The sequence below is a fragment of the Falco biarmicus genome, chromosome 4, assembly GCF_023638135.1.
Source record: "Falco biarmicus isolate bFalBia1 chromosome 4, bFalBia1.pri, whole genome shotgun sequence".
NCBI lineage: Eukaryota > Metazoa > Chordata > Aves > Falconiformes > Falconidae > Falco > Falco biarmicus.
In genome coordinates, this window is record NC_079291.1 from 64,488,525 (window position 1) to 64,505,245 (window position 16,721).

General features: G+C 51.0%; 1 long non-coding RNA gene across 2 annotated transcripts in view; it reads right to left on the minus strand.

Moving 5' to 3' along the window:
- Nucleotides 1-24: 24 nt before the first annotated feature.
- LOC130148897 (uncharacterized) overlaps nt 25-16,721 on the minus strand; it is a 30,236-nt gene continuing 13,539 nt past the window's right edge. Inside the window, exons 3-6 of one of the 2 annotated variants that reach the window (XR_008821693.1) lie at nt 13,233-16,552; nt 12,271-12,491; nt 1,089-1,217; nt 25-406 (exon numbers count right to left, since the gene is read on the minus strand). This is a non-coding gene — a long non-coding RNA (uncharacterized LOC130148897). Of the gene's footprint in view, nt 407-1,088; nt 1,218-5,273; nt 9,283-12,270; nt 12,492-13,232; nt 16,553-16,721 lie in introns of those variants that run through there. The other variant, XR_008821694.1, reaches the window with a different exon arrangement.

Genomic DNA, 16,721 nt, shown 5'->3' on the forward strand with positions numbered 1-16,721 from the left:
GAGACAGCCAGTACTTACTCTATTAAGAATAAATGAGTGCATAAGCTGCATCTCTCTCTAAGGTATGAAGGTCTGGCCTTCGTCAGTGAGGGCACACTGCGGGAGGGGAGGCTTGGGCAGGCACCAGGCTGGGCTGCTCCACCTGGCTCCCTGCAGGCTGCAGGCGAGAGGCCAGGTCCTGTCCTGCATCCCTCGGCGATGCCCTGCCTTCCGAGTGGGCAGCGCTGCAGGACCATCCCTGGGAACCTCGCAGGAGAAGAGCAGAGATGGCTCGCTGCACGGCTGGTTTCATGGGATGAGAAACTTCCACCAGCAGGCTCGGAGATCCCCCAGCAGATCCACTTGATACAAGTAACCCAACAAGGGAGCAAAGAGGACTTTTACTTAGCGGAAAAGTGTCGTCCTCCTGCAAAACACACACAGAGACACTTTATTTCCCAATGCCCCATCTCCCTGGACTGCTCCCGTGTCACCCCAGCTTGCCTGGAGCAGAACGCCATAAAATTCAGCATTTGCTCCAAGTCCATTCCCTCCTCCGTGAGCCCTGGGGAACACACATGATCTGCTCTGGGGGTTTTGCAGAGGTTGCATAAGCCCCACATGCCTCCGGGATGCCGCTGCCCTTTATTGTTTATTTGCTTAGCAGTAATTATAGCAGCGTAATTATAATCAGCACTCGTTTACATAAAGCATCACTTTGCTGGGCTCCTAGGCCCCCCTGCTCTCCAAGGCATGTGCCAAGAGAAACCTTGGGAGCACAGAAATGCACATGACACTAGGTCCAGGGAAATGGAAAACAGGAGAGGAGGGAGAAGGCCCCCCCCAGCCAACTTGGCCCACGTTTCCCTCTGGATGAGACGCTGGATGGGAAAGCTGGGAGCGCTGTGGTGTTTACACGCGCTGTCAAGGGGAAGGGTACAGCTATGCTGCACCTTTTAGTTGTGAATTAATAGGCAGCCAGCTCCATCGCAGTAATTAATGGGGCTGTACAGACTGACAGGGCACTGCTCCCGGCCATGCTCCTTGTGACCCATAAAAACCAAACACGTTTATGCGGGATCAAGCATTTGGGCAGGGTCAAAACTCACCTTTTCAAGTGTGGGCAGCATCTAGAGGCGTCAACTAAGGATAGGATTTTTTTAATAAAAAAAAAGTCCAGAGACAAGCTCATCCTGAGTTTTCTTCCATCCCTGCAGCAAGCTGACTTGGCTTTACTCCTGAGAAATCAAAGAGAAGTCTGTATGTATTAGGTTGATTTACAAAACAGTTCCCATCTGAGCTTTTTAAATAAGATACAGGTTTTCAAGTAAGCCCAGTACAGGGCTGCTGAAGACAGCAGCAAGGGGGAAAAAACCCCCCAACTTTTCATCCACAAAAACTGTGGATGAAAGTATTTGCATTTTCTTCCTCTGTGCTTCCAAAGCTTGGTTTAAAAAAAATAAATATAAGCAGTCTTTTCATTTAGAAAAGCAGCTTCTCTGGGTCTTTAGGGGAAAAAAAATTCTAAAACTTGATTGATCTCTTCCAAAACTCAATAGGTAAGAATAAAGCTGGTAACTAAAAGATTTTCATTTTAAAATAAGGTGCTTTGATAGACATTTGGGGAGCTCCTGTTGAAAAGCAGCTGTATTTGGAGCTTTTATACTACTGCTATATGCATCCTTGTCCTAGTCAATTCTTGTCCTCACCCCTTCAGATAAACTAATCTGAGGTTTTTGGCAGATCTATGGAAGTTAGGAGCACATGGACGCTGGGGATGGATGGCGTGGCATCAACACACCTGCACGCCGTCATGTGCTGGGACAGGAGCATCAGCTCCCTCGGCAGAGCCGGGCTCTCCAGCAGCCCCAGCTGTGTCTCCTGGCTGTTTTTCCAGACAAGTTTGTGTGAGCCCAGACATTGCATGTGCTGGGGTTACACTGGTCAAAATGACAAAGGATTCAGTCCCTTTGCCAGGCTGCAAGTATAGTCCGAGCCTGCCCGTCATGGAAAGCCCACTGCCCTGTTCTGCCTGGAGCTGGACTGTCCCCACAGTTTGTGTCTGGGCTAATCATTATCATTACTGGGGAGGGATGAAGCCCACTGTCTTCGGTCCTCTTTTTCCTCCCTTTCCAGGACTCCCAGATTTTTTAAAGTGTTTCCTCACTGTTAATTGCAAGTTACTCGTGTAACTCAGGGCCCGCACGCCTTCCAGCACCACCACCTCGTCCCAGCCCTGCTCAGGCACGGGGCAGGTGGGAGGCTGCGGGGTGGGCACTGGTGGCAGCACTGCCCTCCATCCCGCCCTGCCTCTGATGCTTCGGCAGCGAGCTCACCCCCCCTCCAGCACACAGAACCGAAACAGCAACAGGTCCCTGCTGTCATCACAGCCTTCCACTGGATCCCAGGAGCTCTTTGGCTTTCCTACTTCAGCAGCCAGGGACCGGGGGGTACTATTTTTCCCAGGGCTTTTCTTGGGATTTACAACAAGGATCAACAGGCAGGAAGAGCTGGTCCCAAGGGAGAGGATGTCTGTGATTGCGTGCCTCAGGAGAGCACTTGTCTGGGCTTCCCAGCCGCTCAGCCCGTGGTCTCCGGGATCTGTTCTCTGTTCGGAGCGGTGATGACAAGCTTTGCCTCGCTCCCGGCATCCATATCGGTAAGGGGTATTCGCCCTGAGGCTGGTCATGGGAGACAAGGATGGTCTGCCTAGAAGTCACGTCATCTGTGTTCTAAGGGAAGACATTCCCAAATTCCATTTCTCCTTCCTCTCCAGAAACATCTTCTTTGCTCTGGGAGATGGCCCTTCCTGGCCAACAGCCCACACATTGCTGATCTGCTCAGCACACCTCTGAAGATGGACCAGCACCCAGCCAGATGGCTTTGAGTCCAACAGGAGTTACTGGATAGCTGCCAGAGATCAATCATGGAATAATTCCTTTTTTCTTATAAGCTGTCTACATTGCAGAGATGTTATAAATCACCCAGAGGCAGCTGGTCTGTGGGTGAGGCAGGCTTGGAGGGTGGATGAGGTGCCTACAGACGCGATGTAGAAAGCAACCACACATGATGAGCTACTCCAAGGTTTTGGTTTCATCAGTTATGAGTCAGTCTCAAGGAAACATTTGGGAAATAAACCAGCAGAGCTCATTGTTCCTGCAATTCCTAGCTACCAAAACCAGTCAAGAGGGCACCAGTGGCAGCAATCAGAGATTTTACTGGTTTGTAAAAGGCCTTGCATAAGGCAAGGCTAGAAAGCAAGGACACCTCCCACAAAAGCCCTGCACTCCCCAGACACCTTGGGGATTTCAATGTCCCAAGTGCTACCAGCAGCTGTAAAGCAGCAGGTAGTTGTTTCTATTTGGTGAATTTTGTTCCCTCCTGCAGCACTCACTGGCTCTCTGGGGCTATACGCCAAAAATGTGCAGAGTTAATGAGTTAAATTATTTCATCCCAACTCACAGGCAGCAGCCTCAACCCAAGGCATGGTGAGACCCAAGATTTTTCTGTGCCCACCAGGTCTGGAGTGTTCCAGTGTTGTGGTTTAACCCCAGCCAGTGACTAAGCACCAGGCAGCTGCTCACTCACCCCCCCCTGCAGAGGGATGGAGAGGAGATTCGGGAAAAAGGTAAAATTTGTGGGTTGAGATAAGAACAATTTAATAATTAAACTATAACAACAATTACAGTGAGATAGAAAGGCAGGGAGAGAAGAATAAAATCCAAAAGGGAATTAAAAAACCCAACAAAAAAGTGATGCACAGTACAGCTGCTCACCACCCGCTGACCGATGCCCCGCCAGCCCCCGAGCCGCAATCGACAGGACCTGGCCAACCCCCCAGTTTATATCCTCGGCATGGTGGCCCATGGTATGGAATAGCCCTTTGGCTAGTTTGGGCTGTGTCCCCTCCCAGTTTCTTGTGCCCCTCCAGCCTTCGCACTGGCAGGGCCTGAGAAACCGAAAAGTCTTTCACTTAGTATTTACCTAGCAACAGCTAAAAACATCAGCGTGTTATCAACATTATTCTCATATTAGATCCAAAACAGCATTGTACCAGCTACTGAGAAGAAAATTAACTCTATCCCAGATGAAACCAGGACGACCAGGCAGGGGGACGCAGCAAGGATGCTTCGGCCGGGCAGCTCGCTCCCCCCGCCACCATCCCTTCCTCGGTCTCTTGCTTTCATTAGCACTGATCGTTCCTTCGGGCCTGGAGCCAGAGCGAAATCTCATCTCCGGAGGATACATTTTTAGACAGTTTACAGAATCTGGCTTCCTGCTTTTAAATATCTTGGGTTCTTTTGTTTCCCGTCACCTGGAAAGTAGGTGTGAGAAAAGACAGTGTCCCCAAGTGACTCTGTGGGCAATCTTGCCAGGAGCGAGCAACCCCTGTGGCTTTGGAAGGAGCCAGAAGCAAAGTAACCTGAAGGTACCTAGGGATGCTGACCGGACCTGCAACCATCCTGGGCACCACTATCGCCTCCTGCTTCCCCACTTCTGTGGTGGGGTACGACCTTCTGCCCTGCATGGTGTATGGACAGGACACACAGGACCACTGTTAGAGTGGAGGGGCTGAGACACAAAACAAAACCATGGAAGGACCCACCGGTGTCAGCCCTGAGACTCCATCGCGGTTCCTCATCACATCTTGGATGGGCCAAAGGGTCAGCACCACCGTTGAAGTGCTGTGTCAGTCCCCAGCATATTTCTGCCGTGTTTCTTCTCACCAGGCAAGCCCGGGCCAGGCGTGACACAAAGCGTGCTCTGTCTCGCACATCCTCTTGGAGCTGGGCACACGCTGGCGCAGCCGCCCACCACGGGAAGCTGCTCGCGGGGGGGGGACTTGGCTACCTCGAGGCAGGAGTCAAAGGGGTTTTGCCATGTCTAGACTTCTCTTCACAGATGCTGGCTTAGGGAAGCTTTAGAGATGACATGTCCCTGGACCATCCCATTCATTCCTTTCTTCAGAACTGCAGCAAGTGGTGTTCCCACTAGCAATTTTACATCAAATGATGTTTGATGGAGCAGGGGGAAAAAAAATAAGGCCTTTTTTGTTGTTTTTTTTTTTTTTTAAACACAGAAACCCGTAAAACACTCTAGAAAATTTTGCTTATTCTCCTTTGAGTGGCAGCTGGCTGTCAGCAGCTCAGCACTCATTTGATCTCCAACCCCGAGCTTGGAAACCCACTCCAGGCTGGTGAACAGCCCCTGCGGCCAGGTGGCAGCTCTCCAGGTGAGCACAGCCCAGCCAGGGGTGCTAAACCCCAGCTCTGCCCCTGCCAGCCCCAGGCCCCCGCCAGCCCCAGGCACGGGGAAGATGCCCCTCTCTCTGCAGCGGGGTCATGGGGTGAGCAGAGATTTCCTGGAGCTGCTTGAATAAGAGAAGCAAAGTGGGAAGGCAGCAGTGGCCGTGCTAGCTCAGCGACCAGGGGAGATACAAACAAAGCAGTAAGTCACCTCTCTTCAGCCACAAGCTCAGCCACAGCTCCCATGCCATAAAGGATTAAACGTGGACTAAACCCAAGGACAACATTCTCAAGCCTTGGAAGCAAAGGTACCCAGGAGCTCTGTGCCCTGCAGCTTTGTGTGGAGGTGCCCGAGCATCTCCACTTGGTGGGATGCCCTTGGGCCACCAGCACAGAGCATGAGGCAGTGGATCCCCTTGCCGGGACCCCCGGCACAACCCATGCAAGGGGCCAGAGCCACCCCTCGCCCTGAGCCACGGAGACCACATCCTGGCTTTTTGTTCTCAAAAGAGCGTGCAGGCAATTGGGTGCCAGCCACAAGAGTTCGTGCTGGTGCCTACTTCCTCCCTTGGCACGCAGCGGTGCCGGGCGCCTCTGGCCAATTCTTTGCTTGCGTAAACAGCCCAAGTAACGAAGATAAATGAGGCTGAGTGGCAGGGGAGGGCAGCACATCGGCTGCCAGCCAGCCCTTCCCTGTGAATCAGGGCATGCTGCAGCACTCTGAGGCCACGCTTTTGGTTAGCGGCTACAGCATCCCACGAGGTGCTTTATGAGATGCCTTAGACTGGCTCCCCCAGATCACCAACCGCTTGTTTTAAGAGTTTGAGCAGAGGGGGTTAAGGTGATTTTTCAGGCTGGCAAAAAAGCTTAACTCATGAAGAAACACATCTCCACATAAAACTACTCAGTGAAGAAAAAAAAAGTTCCCCTATGTTGCAACCATTCCTTAGGCATTTTGCAGACCCAGCCTCAGGCACACATGCTCATCATCATGCCAAGATTTCCCGTGGCTCTGACAGGAGGGGGTTCAAAGCCTGTTCTCACCAGGCAGAAGGTTCTGGGTCACGCTGGGTGCCCCAGCACAGGGCTCAGCCCACAGGTGAGCACTGCTGCTACCTCCGTGGTGCTTACCCAAGGAGGCTGACATCTCCTCGGTCTGTGTTGGCAGTCAGAGGAAGCCAACCCCTGCGGTGATGCTGATGCTTCCTACTGACGAAGAGCATTGACTTGCTGCCCCAGCCCCAGGGGCTGTGTCTAAGCTGCATCTTCCAAGGGATACAAGAGGTTAATATTAAAAAACCCTGTCCTGAGCCATGCTAATGCCATGCAGAACAGAGCACCCCTGCCAAGAAGCTTATCTGAGGCTCTTTGTGAACAAAGTGAACCCTGGAAGGTGGCGAGGCTCAGTGACAGGGAGCAGGGATGCAAGCCAAGACCTCTGCCTCTGGCCAGAGGAGAAATTTCCATCTTAGAGAGGAGCCACCCCGTTCTGATAACCCCACTGTTCCCACCACAGTGAGGGACCTTGCGGGGGCCAGGGACCCTGCTCCCTGGGGGCTGCTGGCATGGCTCAGCTCTGCCACAGTAGCATCTCACAGCTCTGACTGCACGGATGGGCATCTCAGCTAAAAAGCATCCTTAAGGGATGCAGCGCAGGGCAGGCATCCCTCCATGGCATCTCTGTATTTCTGCTGGCTCCTGCAACTTCCAAATTGGGACTGAAAAGAGCCGCCTCACCCAGTTGTTAACCACCGCAGCAACACAGTGTTTAGTGCCTCTCCGCTTTGCAAGCCGTAGGTTCAAGCTCCCGCAAAAAACGGGTATCACACCAGATAGATACAATGAGCCTTTCACAGCCCTTAAAACCTCTGGAAATAAACTTGTATGAGCTGTACGTCTAATGAACATGTGGGAAAATCTCAGAGCAGCCAGAATTTCACAGAGGCCCTGACTCGAACTTTCTGCTTCCCAAATCCTCCCGAGGCAGCATGGATTGGGAATGGAAAGAGAGTGACTCCAAGCAAGCACTCTTTCCATCCCAGTGCCCAGCCACGTTTATAAAACTCAGCTGTGACTGAGCACAGCCTGTCTGTAACACTCTGTTTATTTTTAATCGGGTAAATTGGTGGCTCAAAATTGAGTCTGGCCCTACCAGCTCCTGGAAATTTAATCCACATATCACTTCTCTGGAGCTACCGTGCAGCAGCTAAGTGACCCTGGACTTAGAGCCCTCTCTGCACAGCTGTGAGGCAGCCGCATTTGGCCTGTGATTTACAGTGCTTTGCAGCTGGGAAACCTGCTGCAGCCCCAGGCAAGCTCAGTGGGCAAAACATAAGGGAAACCCTCTGCCATTTCAGCTAGGGAAAAGCCATGCCAGGTAAAAACACAGGGGACAGGCCACCAGGCTGGACTAGAGATGTGAGGGCAGCTGCATCCTGCTGCTTTGCATGCAGACAACCAAGTCGAGGGGTGCACCAGCCCTTCTGGGAGCTCCAGGGGGGCACTGAGCTGCTCCCAGTGTCTCCTCCTCTCCAGGGCACTGGAACTCACTGTCCCGTGTTTGCTTTACTCTCTAGTATCAGTGTAGGAGACTCATGGAATGTTTCTTGCTCCCTGGGGCACAATAGGAAGAACAGGTCTGTCAGTTCCCGGAGAGATGCCAACATATAGGAGCTGGTGTGTAAAGATCCTGATTAGACTTGGCAGGCAGCACGAGCAAAACTTCCTCTCACCCTTGTGCACCTTGCCATCAGCAGAGCTCTCCTGCTGATCCTCTGGAGTGGCAACAGGGTTTAATCTCCATGGAGATGGGTCTAATACAAGTCTGTGATCTGCCACAGGTGGTGGCTTGGCTACTTACAGTTCGTGATGAGCCAAACTACCTTCTTCCTTCTGTTCTCCATCCCTTTTGGCAGCCACCCTGGAGCATGGCAGCCTGGATGCCAGGACAGGGCTTGGGGACTGCAAGTACTCCCAGAGCCTCCAGCCTGTGTGGACAAGAAGGGCAGAAGCAAAGCCCTGGGTGCAGCTGGGAGAAGCCAGGACCTGGCTGCTCACACATCTGCAGTCAGTATTTGGCCTTCTTGGAAACACCATGTGCAGGCAAGATGGGGTAACACTGAAGCTGAAGGTGCTCCTGAGCCTGCAGCTGGGAGACACTCCCCGAATCTCACTGCAGCTCCTGGAGTGGTGTTTGGCTTTCTCAAAGGATTTGCCATTAGCAACAGATTTATCTTGGGGTTTACTTTCCTTCCTTTGCAAAAACCCTGTTTGGACAATGCATAGCAACATCCTTGCTTAGTACAGATGAGGATTAAAGTGAGCAGATGCTTGTTTGCTTGCACTAGCTGGGGAATTGGACCTAAAACATTCAACAGAGTGAGTTTGTCTTTTCCCAGCTGGAGACTTCCCCCTGCGTGTTTTGAAGCTCTCTGTAGCCCAGCAGGCCTCCAGCACACACAGCCCAGCTCCCCAATGTGTGGTCCTCCAAGCACAGGTAGCCTGCAAGGCTGCAAAAAAGCACCTGTGCATTGGATCTTATAGAAAGAGACCCAATGAGGCTACATCACATACACCCGTGGCTGGCATATCACTCTACAAGCAAAAGGGCATCCTTTGGCATGTAATAAACCTTATATAAAGCAATAAACCGATGCAGCACAGCATACAGATTTTGGAGCTGTGGATGGACAGAGAGATGACAGTATGCTGAGGGCCAGGAGATTCAAAGCTGAACTGTTCGGATGCCTGCAGGGTGAGTTGCTCTTCCCATTAGCTGCAGATGTTTCATTGCCGAAGCTGGCTGATTCTTATGGAATCAGAGTCGAAGGGGTTAGTCTTGGCATCCTCAAAATCAGTTGTCATTGCAGAAGACTCCCAAGAACCCAATCTTACTGTGCTGGCTGCTGACTAGCACCCGCCTGCTCTTGCTTCCTTGAAGCCAGTAAAGGGGGAGGCAAGGCAGCCAGCAGGCAGGAGGGTCTTCTGCCTGTGAGGTTTCCCTCCCTCTCATTCTTGGGGTGTCAACAGGACAAACCAGGATGGCTGAAGAATTTTGCTAAGAGAAGAAAAAGCATAAATAAGTAATGGAAAGGTGCTGTAATGGATGGACTCTAATCTAGATTCTCAGAGAAACCTGTTGTTTCTGGGATTATTCCCTCTCCCCTGCCAAAAGGAGACAATCAAAGGAGCTGAACACTTCAGCGCTGCTTCTCAAGGTGATAGCAGATTATCCGGCTTTCTTGCTCATCACGAGCTCTCGCTCCAAGGACTGACAGAGCTGTTGCTCTCTCAGACCCACACTAAAAGACACAGCCTTGCAGAATGCCTGGGCACAAGGACACAGACACCAGCCTCTTTCCTGGGACCGTTAATGCAGGACTTGCATGCAGAGCAGAGCCCCACAACACCTGACCTCCAGAATTGCCCCAGGTCGTCTTTGGTCAAGGGTGATGAATACTTTTAGTATTCAGAGAGCAGAGAGACTCTGCTCACACTCACGCTGGTACCCACATATGTAGCCAGGGCGGTGTAAATACACCTTGGCACACCCGGGAATGAAGCAGGAGAGGGGAATACTAGTGCCACAATGAGAAAAACGACACCCACCACCAAGCAGAACCCAGCAGAGAGTCAGAGTGTCTGCTGGAGGCTGTGGGAGGTCCGGGCTCACCGCCTCCCCACCACATCCCACAGACATCAATGAGCTTGATCCAGACCCCTCATACCAAAGACGAATCACTGCAGGTGAAAGGGACCCAGTTCCAGCCCTGCATGGGACAGACCACTCATTGGTTTCCAGTGGCCAAGGCACCTCTCCTGCATGGGTGACTGGGAAGCTGGGAAGAGGGACAGGCACAGTCTCTGTCCTCCATGATACGCCAGTCCACTGAGAACCACCTGTGCTCCTGGGAGCAAAGACAAGGCAGGGATGGTGTCTTCCCGTTCTCCCCACAGCTGGCTCCAGGCCAGAGCACAGGGACCCGTGGCCACCCCGGTGCCAGGCCAGCCCTTGCATGGCAGCACGGCGGCTTTGCAGACCCAGGCTAGTTGTGCCTAAACCACGGCAGTCCAGGTTTCTCTGGCTGAGCCTCCCTCACAGGAAGCACTGACGGGCTAATGGTTGTGTCTGAACGTATTAACCAAATTACTTGCTATGCTCTCTGTTTTCCTGGAGCCTCAGCCAGACCCCAAGACTATTTATCTTGGCTTTGAACCCTCCGCCCGTCGCTGCACAGCATGAGCACATAACCACAGAGATTTGTTAATAGAAACCAAAGCAGAAATCACCACCAAGGCTTGCAGGCAAGGGGCCTGTCCTATTACGACAGCTCAGAGCCTTGCTAATTGGCGTCACGAACAGCATCTGCTGGGGTTTCTGGACCTGCTGCTCAGAGGGATCAGGCAGGGGCAGCAGGGTCTCAGCACTCTGTCACCTCCAGCCCTGTGGCCACTTCCCCACTTCTGCCTTGCAGCCCTGTGGCAATGGGATTGCAGCCAGCCTGGCCCTTGGAGACCTCCTTGCCTGTGCCCAGTCCTGCCCAGGGATTCTCCCATATTCTGCTTTCATTTCATGGCACGATGGTCCCAACTGAGCTCAAGGTCACAGCATGCAAGGTGGTGAACCCCCACCCACCTGGTGAAAGATGGGTCCACCTTCTCCTCTTGTCAAAAAAGGTAAGGATTGAGAGCGCACAGACCTCCTGGCGTGTTTGCTCCTGACTGATGAACATCAGCCCTCCTGGGCCTTACAGTGGAGTGACTGCAGAGCAACTGGAGGAAGGTCTCCCCCCATCACTGTCAAACAGCAAACCTCAGGGCTCTAGGAGCACAGTTTCACTCCACAAGTTCCCCAAAAGTTAATCCAGCCTGATTTCAAGCAGCTCAAACACAGGTTCCCTTACTCCCTTTAGGAGACTCTAAGGCCACATCTACAGGGTGGATTTTATACTGCTTTTCCTCATCCACTTGGACTTCAACCCGGCTGAGACCATCTGGTGTCAATGGCTGTGCAGAGGTTCCTGTTTCAGTTGAAACAAGATCTGAGGTTTTCTCAGCCTCTACCATACACTGAGGCTGCAGCAGTTTAAACAATAAACCAAGGTCAGGATTAGATTGCACAGTGAGCCCCGAGTCCAAGCTTTTATCCATGAGAGCCTCATGCTGGTCATGTAGACCATGGGGACAGGGAGCAGACTTTGTGGTGGTTCCCTCTGTCGAGGGTTTGGACCTTTGTCACCCTGCCAAAATCACAGGCTACTTGCACAAGGGACAGACCTCTCCTGAGCTCTGTGTTCCCTCACCAGTCTTCTGTCCTTCTCCCACATCCAGAAGCTACTACAAACACAACATGTTGACATCTCAGCAGGTTTCTGGAGCACGCAGCGGCCCAGCCAGTGGGCAGAGCTGTTACCTGAGCAGCTCAAGAGCAGCCAGGTGACCTGTGGCCAGGGTCTCTCTGCAAATCTGTGTATCCAGGGCTTATTTCCTAGCAGAGGGGCAAGGATCTAGCATTCATTCCCCATGAGTGAATGGAATCTGCCTTGAATTTAAATGCAATAATCTCAGCCCAACCCTAGAAACCACAACTGAAACTTCGCAGTGAAAGCCAGTGTGTTTTGAATAACACATCACTAGAGGTTTCCCAGTTCATAACACTCCCAAGCCAGTGCAAAATGCACAGGGATCCATGAGCGAGAAATGCTGGGTAAGTGGAAGCGCTGCTGGGACTGTTTCTTATTTACAGTCAGGCTGCAGTCACTGCAGAGCAGGACTGGAAGCATCTGCATCATTTTTATCATCTCCGAGGACAACAGCAGAGCTCCTCAGCAGGTGAAAATTGCCAGAGGTCAGTTCTGTAGGAAATTCTCCATTTACCCCGCACTGAGGACTCAGTTTCATTGCTAGGACAGAAATGTCTGTCTTATTGCTATCTGTCCAGCTAGAATTGCCCATCCTTAACAGCAAACACTTCAGTGATGACCCGAGTGTTACTGAAGAACTAACAATCTCCATGGAGATCCCTATTGATTCCAGTCATTCCTACCTGTTCTGAGACCAGGGTCATGGGGCTGTCACCCGAGTTCAATGTTCCTCTCGTTTATGCACAGCACAAGAGATTATTTTAAACAGCATGGTGATGGTGATGTACCTCTCGGCCAGGCTCTGATGGTAGTGAGGAAATCTGAGACTGGAAAACTTTCTCCCACTTCCAATTAGTGGGGATAAATCTTTCCTTGAATCTTCTCACATCCTGAAATCCTGTGCCTGGACAGAAACAAATGAAGTGTGTTACGTTTTAGGCAACGGGCAATGAGAACACACAAAGGGAAGCAGACAGGTCTGCAAACAGGCAGAGGGTTGGCAAGCACTGCATAGCTCACAAGACTCCGCGATGGCCGGACTCAGCCCAGCACCCTGGCAAATGCCTCTGAGCTGACTGAAAGCACAGCAATGTTGGCTCCATTACGGTTTGGATTACGTTAGCCATGCTAGAGGTTCTACTGCTGCTCTGGGGCCGTGAACGAGATGGTTTTTCTCCCATAAACTGAACAACCAGACCAAGGTCAAAGTCCCACAGTGTGTTGGAGATGTCTGCAAAGCCTTGTGCTGGTTAGTACCTGGTCCTGGGCATCCCTCTGACCCCTGGTTAAACCGGCTGAGCCCCCCTCTCCCCCAGGAATACTGCCTTCTTCCACATATTTGTCACTATCCAACAGGGACAGAAGCTGGTTTCCTTCACCCTGCAACTCTCACAAATTAGGTCATTTTATTTCCTGAGCAAGATAGTGGCCAAAGCCCCCCAGCAGCTCAAAAACGCCAATTTAATTAAATTTTTTTATTCAAAATATAAGTCACAGCTAATATCTGGCATGAAATACTCAAAAGAGAATGTGCAGATCCCAGCCCTGAGCAACAAAGTAGGAGCCGGTTTCCTTTTAGTCTATACACAGATATATGTTTATATATACATTCGTATATACAGAGAGCAAGAGAGCTTTTACAAACCTGTTTGGGCTTCCTAGATGTACTGAAGTCACAAACCAGCAGGCACACATTGTAAAATTTCACTTCAGTAATTTTCAGAACCATGAAGTGCTTTGAGAAGAAAAAAAGGGAAGACCCCAGTGTTTGCTGGCACCACCAGAGAGGACAGGCAAGGACATCAATCTTCATTCTCATTAGCACTGGAAAGAATGTCTAACTGCATTTATGATGGCAAGCAGCATCTCAGAAGTTACGGCTTGTTTCCTTGATAATAAATCTAACATCACAATCTAACTTATCTTGGATGTTTTGCTTTTCTGAGCTGTGCTTAAGAGATATTTTTGTAAGGCCAGACTTGGTTAATCCAAACAGAGGTGCCTCCGTGGAGTTTCACTTGCTGCAGACAGGGCTGAAAAGCAGATTTCAACACCCTAAACTGGTGTAAGAAAGGAGTAAATCAATGCAGGATGGCAAACAGGGTGTAAAGGAGAGGAGGATTAGCTCTGCAGACAGGGAGGGACATGCACGGAGCAAAAGCAATCAACCACTAACAGGGTACTGAGCTGCCTTTTTTTCAGTGAAATGACTTCTGATGGGCAACAGAGCTAGGGATGCTGGAGCCAGGTCCTGGTAACAGCTCGTGGGGCATGGCAGTACCAGTGCCACAAATACCCTCCCACACCAGCATGGGGCTGTTTCACACGTTGCAGTGAGCTGTGCTGGGGCAGCTTTGCTTCCAGCCCTGGGGATAGCTGCTAGCACGCTATGCCCCTCAGCTCATTAAACATATGAAATTTCTGGCTGAAAAAAAATTAATAATAATAGTCAGGGCTGTTTCTAACCTTGGGTGGCTTTGCTTTCTGCTTTTGCCATTCTCTTCTTAACGACTCCCAGAGCTAAGATGCCAAGAGAAGGATTGATATCCAGACTTGCTCGTTCAGGGATACTGAGGTGATTTTTTTATTGGAGCCAGGAGTAAAGATTTCTATTTTTCCAAGACCAGGGAAAGCATGTTCAGGCTGATAAATATCTGTCAGCAAAAACCATTAGCTGATTAAGTGAACTGCAAGGGGAAAATAAAAGACAAAAAAGCCCTGTCATTCCCAGTGCAGCAGCTCAATGGCCTTTTCCTCCATGCAGGATTTCTAATAGATTTCTTAAGAGTGTTTTCTGCAGGTCTGCACATGTATTGGTCTATTAGAGGGATGGATCTTCAGAACTTGTCTAAAATGAACCTCATCCTCAGGAATCACAAGTAAGTAGCTGCCCAGCATCAGCTTCTTTTTTTGCTTCTTCCTAGCACCAAGTATGGGCTCATCTCTGCTGCAAAGCCTGCATCAGAGACTGTCAGCATCCTCTCCAGCATAGGTACTGGTCAGGGTAGGGAGACCTTACGGCTAAACATCATGCAGAGCCCCAGAAATCGTTGCTTCTAGCAGTAAGTACATCACTCTTCTGTGGCTCCCTCTCTGTAAAACAAAAATGATTGCAACTCTGTCCAAAGTAATCATTTAAGCCCCATGATGGAGGGTCCTCTTTAGCCGGTCCCTGCAGGCGACTGAAGCCTTTAGAAGCGTGCTGTAGGTCTCATGAGTTTTAGTGTCAATCTCAAAGCCTCAGGTCCTGAAGTGATCACACACTTCTAGGTGAAGCTTATGCACTCTTGGGGTCATCAAGAAAAACCTCAGAAACATCACCACAAAAGCCCTAGAACTAAAAAGCAATGAAAAAGGATGCTCATTATTTCCTCTTTAACCTGCCTGGGTTTCAATACAGCATAGTAGTTTATGACAGATCAGGGACAGGTAGTGGTTTATCACTTTGAAATAACTGGGGTCAGCAATAATGCAATGGGAAATACCAGTCTACAGTCTCTCCCCTCTGCATAGTTGGCAACAGTGAAAAACGATTTACTGCAGCAGCAAAGGTTTATATCTAATCCTCTCTGTAATCTCTTACTCTAAGAAACTTCAGGATACTGCGGGTGGGAAGCAGGCTCAACCTTAATCTCTGGACTTGCATGAGAGCAACAGGTCACAACAGGCCTTACCTTCTATAGCTGAGCATCTGAGCTCACGTGGGATTACACCTGGACCTGGACTCTGTACAGGCACACAAGACACAGCAGCAAAAGCACTGGGAAGGAGAAGGATGGATGCAAAGCTTGACTCTGCTCCTCCTGCCTTCCCTCCTTCCTTCCCAGATGTGGCTGGAGAACCAGCACAGCCCCACCATGCCACATTCAATGAGAAAAGCCAGGCATGTCATAAAACAGAAAACTAATTGCCCCCAGATGTCTCATTAAGGCCACAAGAAAATCCTTACAGGGTCAGGAAAGCACTTGTGGAAAGCACTAGGTCACACTGCCAAAACTTCCCCAGGGCTACAAACAAGCCTACAGCTTGGTGACACCTGAGCACAGACCCACAAACCCATGGCTCATGCCAGGAGCCTGGCAAGCAGGACCAACCTCCCATCAAGCAAAGCAGCAGCTCTGCCTGCTTCCTGGTGGGAATATACTTACTTGTACAGAGAAGAAGGATCACAGACCTTAGGGTGGCTTGAGCTGCCCCTGCTGCCTTTTGCATTGCTGAAAGCAAGGCAGCTATTACAGCAGGAGAGGTACAAGACCACCCTCTGGCTACTGGCATCTTTTTAACAGCTTACCACGCCTGCATGCCCAAACTCTGCTAAAGCTGCTGTCACCAAAGCTAGGCTTCTCAATATCCCCCACCCCCATGACACTAGGCAGGTTTTACTTCCACCCAATTAGTCCTGCTAAACCAGAGGCTGCGGTGCCCCCTGCAGCAGCCGTTATCCCACAGGACAACGGCCTCACGTCCCGTCCGGGTGGCAGGAAGCTTTGGGGTGACCGAGGTAATGTTGCTCATAGAGGCTGCTCCATCTGCAACTCGTCCTGTGCCAGAACAGCAGCGGGGAGATAAGGAGTCTCAAAGGTCTCATGGAAAACTCCGACAAGCAGTCTATTTTGAGCTGGCCTGGCTCGCTTTTCCTGCCGGCCGCTGTCCCCACTCCTTGTGCACAGGCATGGGATGAGCTGGACCTTGAGTCTCTGGAGGACAGGACAGGGGAGCAAGCTGTCCCCATCGATGGGAGGCGAGCAAAGGCAGCAGCAGCAGCGGCCTCTGATGTGCGTGGGAACAAGCATCCAGAGCTGGTGAGCGGCCATGCACCGCTGGCTTTGTGGCTTTCACCTGCACTGCAGGCTGCTTCGAGTCCCATGTTCCCACTGGAGTGACCCTGGCCCGACGGGAAGGACTTGAAGTGACGCGGAGTCCTGGTCTCCATCTGCAGAATTATTTCAGTTCAGAAGCTTTTGCCTGGGGAGAGGGAGGAGGACTAAGTCACAGGCAGGAAAAGTGCAGCAGTCAGGAAATTTCAACTCTGGGTGTACTTCTCTGGAGAGAAGCAAATGGGCCTGAGCTCACTCTGCCCACACTCCACCTTGTTGCACAGATGCTCTCATCCAGATGCCATCCAGGGCAAGAG